General features: G+C 48.8%; 1 protein-coding gene across 2 annotated transcripts in view; it reads right to left on the bottom strand.

Annotated features, from left to right (window-relative positions):
• The window catches only part of ATG9A (autophagy related 9A), a 131,326-nt gene that overhangs the window by 91,856 nt on the left and 20,091 nt on the right, over nt 1-19,379 (bottom strand). The window contains exon 2 of one of the 2 annotated variants that reach the window (XM_069227186.1): nt 13,026-13,264. The gene's annotated coding sequence lies outside the window, so the exon portion shown is untranslated. Of the gene's footprint in view, nt 1-13,025; nt 13,265-19,379 lie in introns of those variants that run through there. The other variant, XM_069227187.1, reaches the window with a different exon arrangement.

Here is a 19,379-nt window from a genome sequence, read left to right as displayed (position 1 = left end):
GATTTACCAGGTGTACGCGCCCCATAAGGCCTTGTGTATGGAGGAACCAATCTGAATTTTGCCCTTCACTCCACCGAAAGCCAACAGAGTACTTTGAACGGGTGTTTTAGGTGGTTTTGGTCCTTAATTTGAAAAGACTTCCATGCAGACTGATTTTCTACCCTTTAATAATGCATGGTTTTATTTTTATGGAGATTTTTGAATGAAACCACAAACATAAACCTGTGCCAGAACTAGCAACAAGGCCGCCTCAAACCCCTGCTGTAGAGGGGATAGAGGCACCAGGAGAACAGACAGGAGGGAAGGCTTACCTTCACTGCCTCACACACCTGTGGGAAGAAAGGAACAGAGGGCCCAGGATTAGTTTACGTTTTGAATGGATGGGGTTAGGGCTTCTCCCAGGAAATAAGGCCAAGAAAGCAAGAACGTCATGGTTTCATTAAGACAACTGTAATTTTCCTTCACCCTACAGTCCGGGAAGTGCCCCCCCTCACGATCTTGTCGGATATGGATGGTGGTATCAGCGGACACATCTGGATTAACAGATGGTGCTGGGCGGTGGCGAGGGCGTGTGCGCAAACTGAAGCGTTAGAGTAAGAGTGATGCTGAGGGGACACTGCTGTTCACTTTCTTCCTGGAATAATTGTGTTGCCGATAGGGCGTAATTACTGGCAAACAAAGGTTCTTGGAATTCCCAGCCATAATATTAGGCATTTTAGCAGGAGGTTGTAGCAGCAAAACCACAGACTACAGAAAGCTTGAGGAGACTCAATTGTATGGTTACTGTATTTTTACTGTCCACAGAAGGAATTTACAGATCCAAATTGCTGTCAATCTTGAGACACAAAAACTCTCCAGTACACAAAAGCTGACAGCTCTAAGTCTTGCTAATGCACTAGACGGCACGCCAACCATCAACCACTGTGCTCCAAAAAGCTGGGACTTGTGTAAGACTAATAATTAACCTGCGGGCAGGTTGAAAAACCCGACCATATGTAGTCATCAGTTTGTGTTACTTAGCATCAAATTACTAGGAGATGTGACATGATGAAAACTAAATAGTAGGTTCTGGAAGACAAGAACAAACAAAGCATTGTTACCTTAGTGAAGGAGGCAGAACACCTCTTTATTTAAACCTCTTTGTTATTACACAAATGCAGGGACTTTGTTTGTGCAGATAAAGTACAAGTCCATCACGCACTCAGTGCTCCTGGGTAGCCATAACAGCACGCATTACTCACAAAACCCAAACCGAATAAAAAATACAGTCTCACCTACCAAACCTTGCATTCTGTGCTAAGCCAACACAGCAGGCCATAGGCAACAGGCTATGAAAACTGTCCATGAGAGGCATGTTCTGTTCAGATTTTATGTTACAACAAGAAATGTCTACTGAAGTTCACAATGGAAATCGTAGATAAGTTTTGTTCCATAATGACGTATCTCTCGCGATCAGGCCTGCAGCAGGACAGGAGCTGACATATGTGCGAGTAATGATGCGGAGTACACAAATACTTATGTATGTCTTAAAAATCTATTGAAAATTAATTTGTAATACTGGTTAGATGTATACATGCAAAATATAATGAAATCCCAGAACTGATGTGGCGCGCTATGAATCAAACTATATGCTGAGATCGGCCAGTCTGGGCTTGGGACTCCTAATTATGCACCTCAGTCGGGCAGAAGACAAGGGCATCTTGCCTGCGATGAACAAAGTCCTTGAATGAAAAAGACTTCACAATGGCGTACAGGTCAAGATAAATGAGACAATGCCTGGAACAAATAGGCCACGAAGAAGGCCGACGTCTCACAGCCTAAAAGGTGATCAGAGTGCACAAGTCTAGGTCTCTTCCTGGAACTGGTTAAGCTAATGAGGACATATTGCATTTTAGTTCCAAAGTGAATTTGAGTTGTGGAGGGGGAGCCCGTGCATTACACCTAGCAGCCAAACCCTTGTTCAGAGCCGCATTCATCAATGGAAAGTGCATTTTGGTTATTTAGTGAGGAATGTTTGCGTCCCCAACATTTATTCAATCTGGCCTGAATGTCAAAGGGTATGCATGCCACGTGCTTCTCAACTATCCTCTCTCTTCTTAATGAGGGAAAGTATCCTGCTGTTGTCTGACGGGGTAGGTGTTGTTATTTCTGGCACTATTACTGAGATATATTGTTACTAACACAAACTACACTGACACATAACGTTCCTATCACACCTTTTCTTCGCCCTTCCATCACTCCACTCCCTGACCATTACTTCAACATCTTCTCACCACAACGCCCCTATCCGAAACATTATAGCACTCATTACCCTCTCCCATCGTTTTCATTGCATATTGGTTTTAAATTAATTTTAGCATTATTATATTTTCTGGCCCTTCCTATCTGTTTTGACTATTCTGTTCACTTTTAAACAGTTTATTTCCCTGCTTTACAAGATGGCGTCCAGTCGCAATGTTGGAACGGCACCTCTCGGTGAAGACACTGGAGGGATGGCTGTTTGACGTGATGAAGGTGAGGTTAAAAGAGTGATGGGTGCTGGAGGCTCCAAATATGTCCAGCTCCTCACACTGGGAGAAAGTGCAATACGGTTTCTTAGGGGATGCACAGGGGTGATGCTGTCACAGACCTGGTCATTTCAAAGAGGTTGCTATGTAGCTGCCAGGCAAGGTCAGTCCTGCCGAAAGGATTTCAACAGCACCAACTCACTAAGGACCAATTCTCTTCAATGACCAAAAGGGCTGAGACACCACACCAATCTGTCTACCATCTCCCAGTCCTATTGTACCCTGGACTCTGGGTAAACTCATGCACCATGACTCGCAGTAAGAAACAAAACCAGGATGCAGTTTTTAACCACCATTAACTGAAGAAAGGCAAAGCCACCCCACGAGCTTCCCTTGTGGAGAGTTGGGAAATACTTAGGGGGTCTCATCACCTGTAAATAAAAAAAATATCTCCCTCTCCCTCTCTCCCTCACTCTCTCCCTCCCTCCCAGTCTGTTTACTAGGACAATATCTACATGAAGCATCTCCATGAAAGCTACAATCAGCATACCTGGCGTGACACATTCAGTAAATCACAAATACGTGTAAAGAAAAAACGTAGCAAATAACCATCTACACATAAAGCCAATTTCTTCTTTATATAGAATTTGAACAGAATTCATTGACAAAAACACATCATAACAGAATAAGTGCTCAAAGCCAGCCTAAGAGTTTGTTTTTGCAGTTGTCATGCTATCAGAAAATCCCGACTGCGACCAGCTTTACCCAAGGTATCAGATATCAACACAAAAATCTATGCAACTCCCAATTAGGTCCAGGTGCATGCACATAACTGACATGTTTACAGCAGGCATATTAACAACAGTGCAATGTTTACAGGGTGCCTATGTGTGATGTTCACGTGGGTTACCAACTCAATAATTCAAGGAGAAAAACAAGGACAAAAACAACCCATTGTCAGATCAGCAGAGCAGATCCGGAGCCGGCAGGAGCACAGAATCTGCTGCCATGTCTGTCTGAGGCGACCTAAAACTGGCTGCGACAAGAACGAGTGGCTGCTCTGCTACTATTGGATCTATCCACAGCTTTAAACTGGGTCCATCACACAAAGCTACTATTCAGACCTCTACCTCTCAGCATATGACTATCGCCTAAAATGGGTTTCCTCTTCCCTCAGAGACAGACAAAGCCTGTCATCTCAGCCATCTTTTGACTCAGCCCCTCACACCCTACACTGCAGTGTCTACAGGGATTCATATTCTCACTAATTCGTTATCTACAGATCCCCCTTGCCAGACTCGGTTAAATCCTTCAACCTGACGTGCTTACCACTTTGTGGAGGACACAACACTCATCCCAAAACTGGACATTCCAGAAGACCTCCTTACACCAAAACGTGATAACTGTCTCCACGTCACAGATACACGGACGGATCTTCACCCGTGGGCTGCAGCACAAGATCCAACCTACAACTATATGACTCTAAGAACTTGATCCCCCACCAGCCACATCAAGAGAAGTAAGGGACCTGTCGACTAGGAGCTGTCTTTGAGACCAGATGACAAAAGGATCACTAAGAACACCTTCTACACTATGAAAACACTGAGATATATTTACTTACCTTGGATACCAAGAGAAAGATCAAGCTATCCCCACTCTCGTGATATCCAAGGTCGACTACCAATAGTCTATAGCTAGAAGCCTCTTGCTTCCTGATATGCAAACTATGAATCCAGTATGCTGCAAAGGACTTCTCCGCTGGCCACACCCCAGAAAAGCACATCACATCAATCTTTGAGGATCTTCACTGGCTACCTCTAACCCGACGATCAGTGTTCAAGGTACTCTGCATCATTCATAGATCCTCCCAGAAAAAGCGGCCAGTAAACTTAGCCGTTACAGGCCAACTATCTGATCCAGAGTCACCTAGCCTTACTCCCTACCCAACAGGATGCAGTTCTGGGAGTCATTATAGAAAAACAAGCAGCAGGTCTCAACTGCACAAGATACCGGAGGCCAAACTACTGTGGCCAAATGATGACTAGGGCCACTCTGTATAGTGGATCTCTCCTCCAGCACTTATACCCTCTCACGAACCAGAAGAGACACTTCAGGGGGTGGGGTGGGGGTTAAAGCAGGAGAAGGACACTACAAGTGCCAACCGTGGCTCACATATCACCAAAAAGTTGGTCAATCATCCCTGGTCTTAATGGCCTCGCACTCCATTCCCCATCTTGGCGCACATGACCCTCTCTGCCGCTAGGCAAGGGATTCAGTTGAGAGATGCTGCAATACCTGCCATAAAAGGCCCCAAATGGCTTACAAAATGAGGGATTGATCATTCAACTAATAAATGATTTTTTTCATAGCCAGCTATGCAGTACAGTTCAAGAATCCATTCAGCAAGTGAGGGGAGGGTGGGCTGTTGCCAGTGGTGGAGTATGCATTGTTTGGTGTAGAGAGTGAGGTACCAAGCCATCTGCGGTCGTGGAAGGTCATGTCAGGCAAGTCGGAGAGGTCGTGGAGGAGGGCCAACTATGCAATCTCGATGTCACTCATATGACTGGATGCAATCCGCCGTTCTACTATAACTGTACACACACTACTAACTGGACAGATATGCTAAAGGTAAAGAGATCTGCTACAAACTACTGGGCAGTGGAGTGCGCTAACATAGTCAACCCAGGTGAAAACTACTTACATATATTCCGAAGATCAGTTGTCGTGTTGCAGCCCAGCATCTATTATAATAACCACACAAAGGATGAGTTTAGTCCTGTGTAGGAGGCTGTCTCAGTTTATGGTGTGGCACCCTATACAGAGTCCTGGCAACCCTTAGTAATAGTGTTTTGGTGCCTAGATAACCAAAGCTCTCAAGGGGTAGCTCTGGAGAGCAGCTCAGGCTTATCAGGGAGGAGTGTAAAGCACTTGCAGTACCACAATTGTCAGTCAGTGATGTTCACACAGGAAAGAACCACACCAAGTGTTATAAAAATAAAGTAGTCTTTATTATAACACTAGCACTAACCTAACTTTGCTATATCTCCACTTGGAGACATCTAAAACACAACAAATATAATCAGTAAAAAGCAGGAAAAGCATAGAAATACATGGGACCCTATGGGGAGGGGCCAAACCATATACTAAGAAGGTGGTATAACAATGGAGTTACCCAACCAAGGTAAGTGTGTTAGGATCCCAGGGGCTGGGAGAGTACAACAATATCCAAGGTAAGTAGGAGAAATCCTCCAATTTTTAGGATTCAGGACCCTTCCCAGAGGACCCCCAGGAAACCAGTTGGCATTGGGAAGGTCCGATAGTACCCCCCCCCATACCCATGGATACCCAGGAAGATGGAGCACCTACACCAGGGAGCCCGGCTGCTTAGGTGTGAAGTGACGTCAGAAACCTTCAGTGAAGTCAATGGGGGCCTCGGTTGCCCAGCTGCTGTCACGACACGTGGACCAGGCAGGTGGAACCAAGTGCGGATTCCGGACAAGAAGGACGTGAAAAAGAAGGGGACAGAGTCCAGACCACTCGGAGGAGTCCAGACGATGCAGGTAGGCAATGTCTACCCTTCTTGCTAAGAAGTTCCTGCAGGATGGTGCTGGAAGGAGCACAGCTGCGGAGTCCAGGTGATGCAGGAGATCTTTGGAGTCACCCACGAGCTGTCTCACATTGGTCGCCAGATTGCAGAGGGGTCAGTGGTCCGCCGAACCACCAACAAGCTTTGGCAAAAGCAGGAAGAAGCTGCAGAGAACTTTGCAGGATTTTGAGGACCAGCAAGGTCCAAACGACAACCCTTGGAGGGGGGTCAGGGCCGGCCCTAGGCAGGCAGGAGAGTCTGCAGGAATCATTAGAGCCCCCAGAAGGACCCACTGGCAGCAGGCACAGGAAGTCGCAGGGAGGCCTCAGCAGCGCAACAAAGAAGGAGTCCCACACCGCAGAAGTTGCAGGGAGGTCACTGTTCTTGGAGTTGCACAGTGCTTGAGGCCGTGGCTTCTTGGAGCTTGGAGACCTTCAGGAGGAAGAGTCCCCAAGCCTTGGTAACAGCAATAGCCTGGTGCACATGGATTCCATCCCAGTGGCTACAGCAAAGGTCCATCGCCTTCCAAGAGGGACAGAAGACAGGTTGGACCAGGAGAGGGCCACAGAACCACCATCTGCGTCGCAGAACCTTTTGATGTCGATGGGACAGCAGGATCCACCAGCCGGTCATCGTTGTAGAGGTGCCTGCGGGTGCAGGGTAGTGACTCCTTCAAGCCAAAGGAGATTCCTTCTTGCTTCCTTGATGCAGGCAGAGTCCTTACGACCCTGGAGGATGCACAGCTACAGTGTTGCAGAATTCTTGCAGGAGCTAGAGAAACAATGTTGCAGTGGGAGCCTCCTACTGGATACAGTCTTGTTTCAGTTCCTAAGGCAGACCAGCAGTGGTTCCGGAGGCCAGGTTGCAGAAGTTTCTTGCAGAGAGCTCCTGGTAGCGTCCTGCTCGACGGATCTAGGTTCCCACCTTCAAGGGGACACTCAAGTTACCAGGAAAGGGGGCTGGACACTGTCGGCAGTGACCCACCTATCAGAGGGGCTCAGGGACGTCACCTAGCATGCCTGATCAGTCAAATGCTCCCAGGGGCCTCTGCCCACAGATGACAGAATCAAGTGGCGAGCCTGGCAGAGCTCTGTGCACCTCCCTAGGGAAGAAGATGGACCGGGGGGGGGGGGGTCACTCCCCTGTCTTTTGTGTAGTTTTGCACCAGAGCGGGAACCAAGGGTTCCTGTACTGTTGCAAACCGGTTTATGCAAGGAGGGCACCATATGTGCCCTTCAAAGCAGTCTGGTGGCACTCAGAGGCCACCCCACCCGAGCCCAGAGATACCCATTTCAAAGGGAAAGGTGGTCACACCTATGCCCTACAGGAAATCCTTTGTTCTATCTTCCCCTACTTAAGATAGGCTCATCAGCAGGAGGGCATAACAGTGTCTATGGTCAGCAGCAGGATGGGCTGGCATGCAGACCCTGCAAGGCTGTATAGGCAGATATGGGGGTTCTTCTAGGGAACCCTCATAGTACATGATATAATGCAACTAACACTGGAATCGGTGTACTTGCATGATTCCTACATGTTTGATACCAAACATGCCTACATTCGGAGAAGCCATTATGTAGTTGGACATCTCATGTTGACCAGTGTCCACTACATACCTTGAGATGGCTCTCTCGCACTTACAAAGCCTAGGGAATGGAGTCTGGGGTACTACTGTTCATGCAGGGGTACCCTCACACTTAGGACCATGCACCCTGCCCTTGGGCTGAAGGGTCTACCATAGGGGTGACTTACTGCATCCAAGTGCAGTGCCCGCAATATAAGGGAAGCCTTATATCTAAAGTGAAATGTGCATGCACCATTTCATGCTGGCTACAATGGCAGGCCTGCAGACACAGTTTTTCATGGGCTCCCATGGGTGGCACAATATATACTGCAGCCCATAGAAGACCCCTGGTGTACCATTGCCCTGGGTTCCTAAGTACCATTTAGCAGGGACTTACAGGGGTGCACCATTATGCCAACTGCGGGTGAAAGAATCACTTACCAAGTCCACTTTAGGGGAGAGAGCACCGACACTGGGGTCCTGGTAAGCAGGATCCCAGTAAGCTACAGTCTAAACACACTAAAGTGGGGGTAACTGTTTCAGAAAGATCCTACTTTCCTGCACCCTGTCCATCCTGGTGGATCTGTCTCTCACACAACCATCCATTTACCACTACCTCCCCCGGATCTATAATATCTTAGAATAGGTCCCCTTTAGCCACAGTCAGCATATGTAATTTCAACTACAAGCTGATAATAAACATGACATGGGGGCCTGCAGGCCAACTACAATGGCAGCATTCTACAAACTGTAAACTGCACGTCTATCTCTCATACCCTTCACCCCGCCTAGCGCTGCGTCCCATGACAAGGTAAGAGCACCTGTAAGCATGTTCATGCAGAAGGCAAACCTACTTCCCACACAGACTCAAAACGAAGACAACACTCTTTAAACTACACACACCGCACAGTGTAGCACGCTACTTTAGGGGACGTAAGCACTATACAAAGAGCTCAATAAAATGAAATGGCTTATGCCTAAGATGTTGAATTACACTTTAGTGCAAGCAGTTGTAAATTAAATTGGTGCAACAAAATTTCTACTCCCAGAAGTAACAAGCATTAATGACTGCATGTGGTCATGTGCATCAAAGGCCCCAGGTGGTAACAAGCGTCGACTGCTGTAGGCAATAATAAAGTTAAAAAGCCCCATGCATTAACGTGCAGTAATGACTCAACGTAGAAACAGACAACGCTAGCAGCAAAATCATAATGTGGCACAAAGCTCTTAGCCAGGGCTTACTGTACTTCCTAAAAGAATATCTATACCCATCACCTCTTGAGGCAGTGTGGCTCGTTGGCATTTCCTGAGACATTTCCTGAGACCAGTTGGCACTCTGTTTGCTGGACTCCCTCGCCACTTCCAGGAAGAGTATGGGTTTGGCCCAGCTACATCTCTGGATACCAGTTGCCACTCGATGGCCAGTGTGCCACCCATACCCTTTACCGTTTCTAGGCAGTGAACACTGACAAGCGACTGTGCCATCTGTAGCGTTCACTCGTACCACGCAGTGTGTGTGCTTGACCAAGATGTATCTACGTATCCCTGCTGGGACGGTGACCACGTGGTGGCCACTGTGTCACCTGTACCCCTCACCTCTGACAAGCAGAGTGTGTGTGTGGCCCCACACGCATCCCCAGATACCGCTTGGAAAGGTAACCAATCTCTGGCTACTGTGCCACCTGTAGCCTTCACCCTTCACCTCTTGTGCTCGGCCCAGACAAAATCTTGAATCCCAGATGGCATAGCCAGCATCTCTGAGCGGTGACCCACTGGGTACAATCACTGTAGCCGTAGGTCAGGCAGGAAAACTACACCCCTGGAACGCAGAGCTGTGTGAAAGCTTATCTGAAGAGCAAGATGCACTACAGAAGGTTAACTATCATGGACTGACAAGTGCCAAGCGTGAAACTCACTCATCAGTGTAAAGAGCGTAACCCTTTGACTGCAGATTTCCAGCATTATGGTCTGTAATTTCAAAGAAACATTTCTGTGCCCATTTTCCAGATCTGCCAACTAGTACGCCGCTCTGAATATATACCTTTTTTTAAAATCATAAGTCCACAGTATAAAGTTTCCACAGATTTATTGGAGACAGGGAGGTACACGACTGGACAATCGGTCATCTCAATCCAGTCTGACCTCAAGAGTTCCAAACAGAATCTACATAACCAACCCGCAGCGCAGGCCCCAGTTAAAAGATACCACATAGAAACAAAAGGCACAGTACTAGAATGCAACACAATTTCTTTTATAGGTGACAGCTCTGAGTGTGCACTGATTGGATCGCACATGTGATTACTGCATAATCTGTATGGCTTCAAAGCTGCTATCACCTCCAGGAACAAGCTTCCATTGCTTGATCAAGCTACCCTTACAGAGTGAGGATGACAGAGGATGTACTAGGCTGTCTAACTGGAGTGTACTGGTATCTAGAGATCAATCCAAGACCCACAAGAAATCTCTCACCTAAAACTCATACTGATCTGAACAACAGATAGAGGCCGCAATCTTGGTAGGAAAAGAGCTGCTAATCAGTGTAGAGGTCCCATGCAAGCCACAAAGAAAATAGGAGGATACACAGGTGTGGTGAGCTACCAATTAAGGGGTCTCCCTTTCCTACTACATAGTAGGAAGCCACACTGGTGTTTTCTGTTGGGTAAAATGAAAAAGCATCTGAGAAAAAAACACAGTGGCATGAGTGCTGTGTACCAAAGCTCTGACAAGCCAGGAGAACCTGGAGTGATGGGTGATCTCTTACTACAAATATCTGAAGACAGAATGCAGAACGTTTCTAACACTGATTCCCAAAAGTAGTGAGGAAAAGGAGAGCACCTTAAGTGGCATCTAGGTCTCAACTAGGCTTATTAGGAGACTTACAAAGGGAAGGGAAAGCTGGCGGGGAGTGTTGGTGGAAACTGCAATATGCAAGAATGTGTTTTACATGCACTAGCTGATCTCCTAGTCAGGAAAATTAGCTTTTACAGGAAGAAAGGGAGTTTGACCTCCAGCGTCCAGGACTCTTCTCCATGGCCCACTCATCACTGTCCAGCACCCAGGCATGAGGACACAATCAGTCACTGGGGTTTAAATCTCCTAGTCCACATGAACCTCGGGTATCAGCAGCCTCGCTTTCACTCTCTGTCCTTAGCAGGAGGTGTTTGCCCTGGAGGTGGGCACACATGATTCAAGGGCTGGATATCCAGAAGTGACCTCTGGGGTTTAAATCACCAAGTCCACATGAACCTCAGTTATCAGCATCCTCGCCTTCACTCTCTATCCTTACAGGGGGTGGCTTCCCTTGGGGTTGGGGACACATGATTCAAAGGCTGGATATGCAGAAGTGACCCCTGGGGTTTAAATACCCAAGTCCACATGAACCGCGGTTATCAGCATCCTCGCCTTCACTCTCGGTCCTTAGCAGGGGGTGTTTGCCCTGGGGTGGGCACACATGATTGAAGGGCTGGACATGTAGTAGTGACCTCTGAAAGGGGAAGGACTGGTTGAGCTGAGCTCATGCTGCACTCATCAGTCATGTTCACCTTACTCAGGCTCATCAGCAGAGAGGCAGAAAGAAATTATGACAAAGTGTATATAAGAGGGAGGGCCTACAGTGCAGACAGGATGGGACACAGCCTTTGCCTCGCTTCACATTCCACACAACAACATTCTGCAGGTCAGAGTGCAGCACAGTGCACACAACCTGACACACAGGATTGAATCTCTCTTTCCCTGCGCCACACCTGAGTAAATACAACTAACATAATAAAAGCCAGTCCCTGCAACCAGTAGGGAGAGAAGATTGATCCCACCCAAAGTAAACATTGACGTGCAGGCACCAGGGAACTCAGGAACACAGGGGATGCAAAGATAGCAACCACCGGGGCTCAGCATGGTGACGCGGGGCCAAACAAGATACTGGGCCCAACAGCTGGAAGAGAGGGATGAGAGGCAAACTGCAGATACAAGGGGTAAACAAAGATGCAGGTAGAGAATGGAAACACAGGGGGAACAGAGAGATAAATCATGTGAACAGAGATCCAGGAGAAAAAAGAAATAGGAGAAGAACAGAGCTAGAGAGGGAGAACAGATACTGGGGGAAAACACAAATACAGGAAAACAGAGACACAGGAGGAGACCAAAGATAAAGGAGGAGAACCGAGATACAGGATCAGAACAGAGATACAGGAGGAGAAGAGAACAGGATGAGAACAGAGATACAGGAGGAGAACAGAGACACAGGAGGAGAACAGAGACACAGGAGGACAGAACAGGAGGAGAACAGAGATATAGGACGAGAACAGAACAGGAGGAGAACAAAGATACAGGAGGAGAACAGAACAGGATGAGAACAGAGATACAGGAGGAGAACAGAGATACAGGAGGAGAACAGAGATACAGGAGGAGAACAGAGATACAGGAGGAGAACAGAACAGGAGGAGAATAGAGATACAGGAGGAGAACAGAGATACAGGAGGAGAACAGAGATACAGGAGGAGAACAGAACAGGAAGAGAACAGAAATACATGGGGAGAACAGAGCTAGAGAGGGAGAACACGAATACAGGAGAACAGAGACACAGGAGGAGAACAGAGACACAGGAGGAGAACAGAGATACAGGAGGAAAACAGAGATGCAGAATGAAAACAGAGATGCAGGAGGAGAACAGAGATGCAGGAGGAGAACAGAGATGCAGGAGGAGAACAGAGATGCAGGAGGGGAACAGAGATGCAGGAGGGGAACAGAGATGCAGGAGGGGAACAGAGATGCAGGAGGGGAACAGAGATGCAGGAGGGGAACAGAGATGCAGGAGGGGAACAGAGATGCAGGAGGGGAACAGAGATGCAGGAGGGGAACAGAGATGCAGGAGGGGACCAGAGATGCAGGAGGGGAACAGAGATGCAGGAGGGGAACAGAGATGCAGGAGGGGAACAGAGATGCAGGAGGGGAACAGAGATGCAGGAGGGGAACAGAGATGCAGGAGGGGAACAGAGATGCAGGAGGAGAACAGGGATGCAGGAGGAGAACAGGGATGCAGGAGGAGAACAGGGATGCAGGAGGAGAACAGAGATACAGGAGGAGAACAGAGATACAGGGATACAGGAGGAGAACAGAGACACAGGAGGAGAACAGAGACACAGGGGGAGAACAGAGACACAGGGGGAGAACAGAGACACAGGGGGAGAACAGAGACACAGGGGGAGAACAGAGATGAGAACAGAGATACAGGAGGAGAACAGAGATACAGGAGGAGACAGACAGCCGGAGCACTCCATGGTCTTCGATGGAGCTCCCAACATTCCAATGTTCTAATAAGACAAATAATTGAGTTCACTCTGGCAACACTTTATATAAATATAAAATAACTTACCTGAACCATTTGTTTGTGACAGGAAACCATCCCATCACGAATTAAACAACAGGAAGTGCTGCTGGTTGGCTTCCTCAATACACTCCCCAGATAAGAAAAGGACGCCAGCCGTCTTGGTAGAATTTTCGTTTCAGCATATATAGGTAAATCATTTCTGAACTGGAGAGGACATCTCATCCAGTAAAGACTGGCACGAAGAATATGAACAAGGCGGCAGCAACTTTTTTTGTGAACTGGATCTGAAATGATAATTAATATTATGTGAATCAACTTGGATTGGGCAGATTCCACTGACATGTTTACTATGCAGGCATATAAGCAAGTATATTTGAAAAACAGAAATTATTTTATTCACCATACTTAGAAATAACAACCATCACCACCACAGAGTACATATATTTGATAATTATATTAGCACACATCTAAAGTTGGGAGGAATTTATTTCTGTGGCTCCCTCATCACACTCTTTAGAGCACAAGGAAGAGCTGAAGACGGCAATGTTCCTTGAAACGAAGATGTCCAGTTAACCTCAGCCAAGCAACAAAATGATTAGCTAGAGAGTCAATACAGCCATATGAGGAAGGAGTCAGGGGTAGAGGGCTGTGGGCGAAGGACAGACTCTCTTCGGAAGCTGGAGAGCACATCGTCCAGAGGATGGGATGGCCTAGATTGCAGCTCTTTCTACATACACACAGAGAGACAGTAATACTGAGGCAGAGCTGAGGTCTGTACACACTACAGGCATACACAGGGACAGTAATGCTGAGGCAGAGCGGTGATCTGCACACACTACAGGCACAGGGACAGTAATACTGATGCGGAGCGGGGATCTGTACACACTACAGGCACAGAGACAGTAATACTGAGGCGGAGCGGGGATCTGTACACACTACAGGCACACATAGACAGTAATACTGAGGCAGAGCTGGGGTCTGTACACACTACAGGCACACACAGACAGTAATACTGAGGCAGAGCTGGGGCGGAGCTTGCCCGGCTACAAGATGGCCGCGTTGTAGTGAGGCTCCGCCAGCCACTGTAAAATCCGATCATAATCCTACATGTCACATTCGAATTATGCTAACAAGTGCGATGCCAAAGACAGCTACGAGGTGGAGGCACATGCGGATGCCCTTTTTCCCCGAAAAAAAAAGGAAGTACGGGAGCCCCGTAGAGCGAATCGCGTCGGCGCCTAGCCGAGAGAGGGACGCGTGGTGTACCGCGGGTGCGGACCAGTGCGGCCCCGGAGGAAAGACGATCGAGGACAAAAGCCCGGAGAGACAGAGAGAGGTGGAGCGTCTCTCGGGCTCCGCGGAGGAGGACAGCCCCAGAGACGAAACTTGGACACCGTGCGTTGAGGAGAGGTTAGGTGGGCCGGAGTACGACGCAAGAGAGCACCGAGGGCACGAGTGCACTCGAGAAGCACTGCGTGTGGATGCAGGTGGGCACCCCCGCCCCTCAAAAGTTGGGATCGGTCTTTTGGTGAAAATTAGAAATGGCGCATTAGGGGCAACGGAGTAAACTGGTTTGGACATTGTGTGGCAGGGCCCGAGAGGCCGCTGGTTCCGCAGGGGGGCCCCGCTGTTGGCGCACTTAACTAGACGAGACTGGAACATTAAAGAGTATGATTAACAAGCGTAGCACTCTCAACGTACAACCGAGAAAAACGGGACGATTACACCCAGCGTCGATAACCATTACAACACAGCGCCGTCCATAGAGGCCAGCGGGGTGCGCTGGCAGCGGGTGCTTCTTGGGGCTGCGAGTAAAAAACACTACGACACCTAAAAAATGGGCAAGACAGACAAAACGCAAGCCCATCTGCAATTTGAGCGACTAAGAGCACAGGGCCCAGCAGGAGATGGAACAGCGACGGACTCAGAGAAAGGCCAGGAGGGCACTCCTGGGGAAGAACAGGACTTAAGGCAGCTCCTAGTTTCAATGCAACACAGCCTTAACCAGATAGATGGGAAAATAGATGCCCTCGCTTACTGCATGGACAGAATGTCTGAGCGCATAGATAAGCACACGGAGAGATTAGACTATGTGGAGAATAGGGTGTCTGCGACTGAAGACGGGCAAACGGAACTAATAAGCGGCCAATCGAAACTCAGCAAAGAACTAGGGGTGCTCAAGATAAAAGTGGAGGATATGGAAGCCCGGTCCAGAAGGAATAATATACGCATAGTGGGCCTTGCAGAATCCACCGCGATCACCAACATGGAAAGACACATTGAACAATTACTGGTGCAAATACTAGGTCGAACTACCTTTTCGGACCTATTTGTAGTAGAGAGAGCGCACAGATCCTTGGCGGCTTGCCCACCACCGGGGGCCCCTCCGCGCCCAATCATCGCCAGGCTATTAAACTTTAGGGATCGTGACACCGCCTTGCGCCGCGCAAGAGAACTTAAACAATTGCAATATGAGGGGACGACGTTGTCAATATACCCGGACTTCACAGCACAGGTACAAGAGGCGAGGAGAAAATTCATTGAGGGGAAAAAACAATTACAGTCCATGCACCTGGAGTACAGAATGCTTTACCCAGCAAAATTGAGAGTTGACGTAGGAGGGAATCCGATCTTTTTCACAGACCCCAAAAAACTGGAACAATTTATGAAGCGCAGGAAGGCGAACAATGGTGCGGAAGCAGCCGCAGACGAGGACATGTAGGTAGTGACAGGGAATCGGCGCTTCCAACGCCACTATCATCCTCGACACACTACCAACCTGCAGAAGATGGAACGCTTAAGACACAACGGAACAAAGAGAACACATGCACCACACGTTATTGAACAAACTGAGCGCAATATGAGAGCAAAAGTGACATGATTACTCACCAAATAGGTGGCTGGCACGCTAACACAGAGACAAAGCAGGCCAACATCCGCCCTGATATGTGCTCCACTTATACCTCAGGAAAGGAGAGATGTTGTTTTGGGAGGGGGGAGGGGGAAGACGAAGTTGGATAAAGGATGGGTAAGATGGGCAAGTTGGGATATAGCCTATCGTGGGAGGGGGGAGGGAGGGCAGAGGGAGGTTCGGGGAAAGTTATTTGAGTACATACTCTTACACAAGATAAGGAACTGCAAATTTACAACACAAATAGAATTAATACAACACTGCACAACAATAGAGAACACAAACCTCCGCACACACACACCCTAACATAGATAAAGATCGTAAGCAGCTTCGATTGATAACTTGGAACGTTCGGGGCCTCATTGACGCGCGAAAGACTCGTAAGGTAATTGCGTGCCTACGTAATCACAGGGTAGATATAGCTATCCTGCAGGAGACACACTTAGCCCCCAACAACCCCATGCTCACATCTCGGAGATTGCAGGGACAATTTCTTGCGGCAGGATACACATCACATTCCAGGGGTGTGCTGATTTGGGCTTCAAATGAAACTGATATTGGTCTCTCCTTGGTGGCAGCGGACCCGGGAGGGCGATATGTGGTGGCACGTTGCACGGTGCGAGCATTCACATTCTTACTGATAGGTATATATGGCCCCAATTATGATGACCCACTATTTTATCGAGAACTGGCACTTAGGGCGAGCTCCTGGGGAGGGCAGATACAGCTCTGGTGCGGTGACTTCAACTGTACATTGGACCCGGCCCTAGACAGATCGGGTGGGGTAGCTAGAAGGCCGGCGGCGGCGGTGTGAGAAAGTAGCCTCTTTCCAGCCTTCTTACCCCCACTTTTGGCCTGTTTGTGAGTGTATGTCAGGGTGTTTTCACTGTCTCACTGGGATCCTGCTAGCCAGGGCCCAGTGCTCATAGTGAAAACCCTATGTTTTCAGTATGGTTGTTATGTGTCACTGGGACCCTGCTAGTCAGGACCCCAGTGCTCATAAGTTTGTGACCTATATGTATGTGTTCCCTGTGTGATGCCTAACTGTCTCACGGAGGCTCTGCTAACCAGAACCTCAGTGGTTATGCTCTCTCTTTACAAATTGTCACTAACAGGCTAGTGACCAATTTCACCAATTCACATTGGCATACTGGAACACCCTTATAATACCCTAGTATATGGTACTGAGGTACCCAGGGTATTGGGGTTGCAGGAGATCCCTATGGGCTGCAGCATTTCTTTTGCCACCCATAGGGAGCTCTGACAATTCTTACACAGGCCTGCCATTGCAGCCTAAGTGAAATAACGTCCACGTTATTTCACAGCCATTTACCACTGCACTTAAGTAACTTATAAGTCACCTATATGTATAACCTTTACCTGGTAAAGGTTGGGTGCTAAGTTACTTAGTGTGTGGGCACCCTGGCACTAGCCAAGGTGCCCCCACATCGTTCAGGGCAAATTCCCCGGACTTTGTGAGTGCGGGGACACCATTACACGCGTGCACTATACATATGTCACAACATATGTATAGCGTCACAATGGTAACTCCGAACATGGCCATGTAACATGTCTAAGATCATGGCATTGTCACCCCAATGCCATTCTGGCATTGGGGAGACAATTCCATGATCCCCCGAGTCTCTAGCACAGACCCGGGTACTGCCAAACTACCTTTCCCGGGGTTTCATTGCAGCTGCTGCTGCTGCCAACCCCTCAGACAGGTTTCTGCCCTCCTGGGGTCCAGCCAGGCTTGGCCCAGGAAGGCAGAACAAAGGACTTCCTCAGAGAGAGGGTGTTACACCCTTTCCCTTTGGAAAAAGGTGTTAGGGCTGGGGAGGAGTAGCCTCCCCCAGCCTCTGGAAATGCTTTCATGGGCACAGATGGTGCCCATTTCTGCATAAGCCAGTCTACACCGGTTCAGGGATCCCCCAGCCCTGCTCTGGTGCGAAACTGGACAAAGGAAAGGGGAGTGACCACTCCCCTGACCTGCACCTCCCCTGGGAGGTGTCCAGAGCTCCTCCAGTGTGCTCCAGACCTCTGCCATCTTGGAAACAGAGGTGCTGCTGGCACACTGGACTGCTCTGAGTGGCCAGTGCCAGCAGGTGACGTCAGAGACTCCTTCTGATAGGCTCCTCCAGGTGTTGCTAGCCTATCCTCTCTCCTAAGTAGCCAAACCTCCTTTTCTGGCTATTTAGGGTCTCTGCTTTGGGGAATTCTTTACATAACGAATGGAAGAGCTCATCAGAGTTCCTCTGCATCTCTCTCTTCACCTTCTGCCAAGGAATTGACCGCTGACTGCTCTGGAAGCCTGCAAAACTGCAACAAAGTAGCAAAGACGACTACTGCGACCTTGTAACGCTGATCCGGCCGCCTTCTCAACTGTTTTCTGGGTGGTGCATGCTGTGGGGGTAGTCTACCTCCTCTCTGCACTAGAAGCTCTGAAGAAATCTCCCGTGGGTCGACGGAATCTTCCCCCTGCAACCGCAGGCACCAAAGAACTGCATCACCGGTCCTCTGGGTCTCCTCTCAGCACGACGAGCGAGGTCCCTTGAACTCAGCAACTCTGTCCAAGTGCCTCCCACAGTCCAGTGACTCTTCAGTCCAAGTTTGGTGGAGGTAAGTCCTTGCCTCCCCACGCTAGACTGCATTGCTGGGTACCACGTGATTTGCAGCTGCTCCGGCTCCTGTGCACTCTTCTAGGATTTCCTTTGTGCACAGCAATGCCTGGGTCCCCGACACTCTAACCTGCAGTGCATGACCTCCTGAGTTGTCCTCCGGCGTCGTGGGACCTTCCTTTGTGACTTCGGGTGAGCTCCGGTTCACTCGACTTCGTAGTGCCTGTTCCGGCACTTCTGCTGGTGCTGCTTGCTTCTGAGGGGGCTCCTTGTCTTGCTGGACGCCCCTCTGTCTCCCCACGCAGTTGGCGACATCCTGGTCCCTCCTGGGCCACAGCAGCATCCAAAAACCCTAACCGCGACCCTTGCAGTTAGCAAGGCTTGTTTGCGGTCTTTCTGCACGGAAACACCTCTGCAAGCTTCTTCACGACGTGGGACATCCATCCTCCAAAGGGGAAGTTTCTAGCCCTTGTCGTTCTTGCAGAATCCACAGCTTCTACCATCCGGTGGCAGCTTCTTTGCACCCACAGCTGGCATTTCCTGGGCATCTGCCCACTCCCGACTTGATCGTGACCCTTGGACTTGGTCCCCTTGTTCCACAGGTACTCTCGTCAGGAAATCCATTGTTGTTGCATTGCTGGTGTTGGTCTTCCTTGCAGAATTCCCCTATCACGACTTCTGTGCTCTCTGGGGAACTTAGGTGCACTTTGCACCCACTTTTCAGGGTCTTAGGGTGGGCTATTTTTCTAACCCTCACTGTTTTCTTACAGTCCCAGCGACCCTCTACAAGGTCACATAGGTGTGGGGTCCATTTGTGGTTCGCATTCCACTTCTAGAGTATATGGTTTGTGTTGCCCCTATCCCTATGTG

This window comes from Pleurodeles waltl, chromosome 3_2 (assembly GCF_031143425.1).
Source record: "Pleurodeles waltl isolate 20211129_DDA chromosome 3_2, aPleWal1.hap1.20221129, whole genome shotgun sequence".
Classification (NCBI taxonomy): Eukaryota; Metazoa; Chordata; class Amphibia; order Caudata; family Salamandridae; genus Pleurodeles; species Pleurodeles waltl.
Note: the sequence above shows the minus strand (reverse complement) of the source record. Positions and strands in the feature narration are given on the sequence as shown.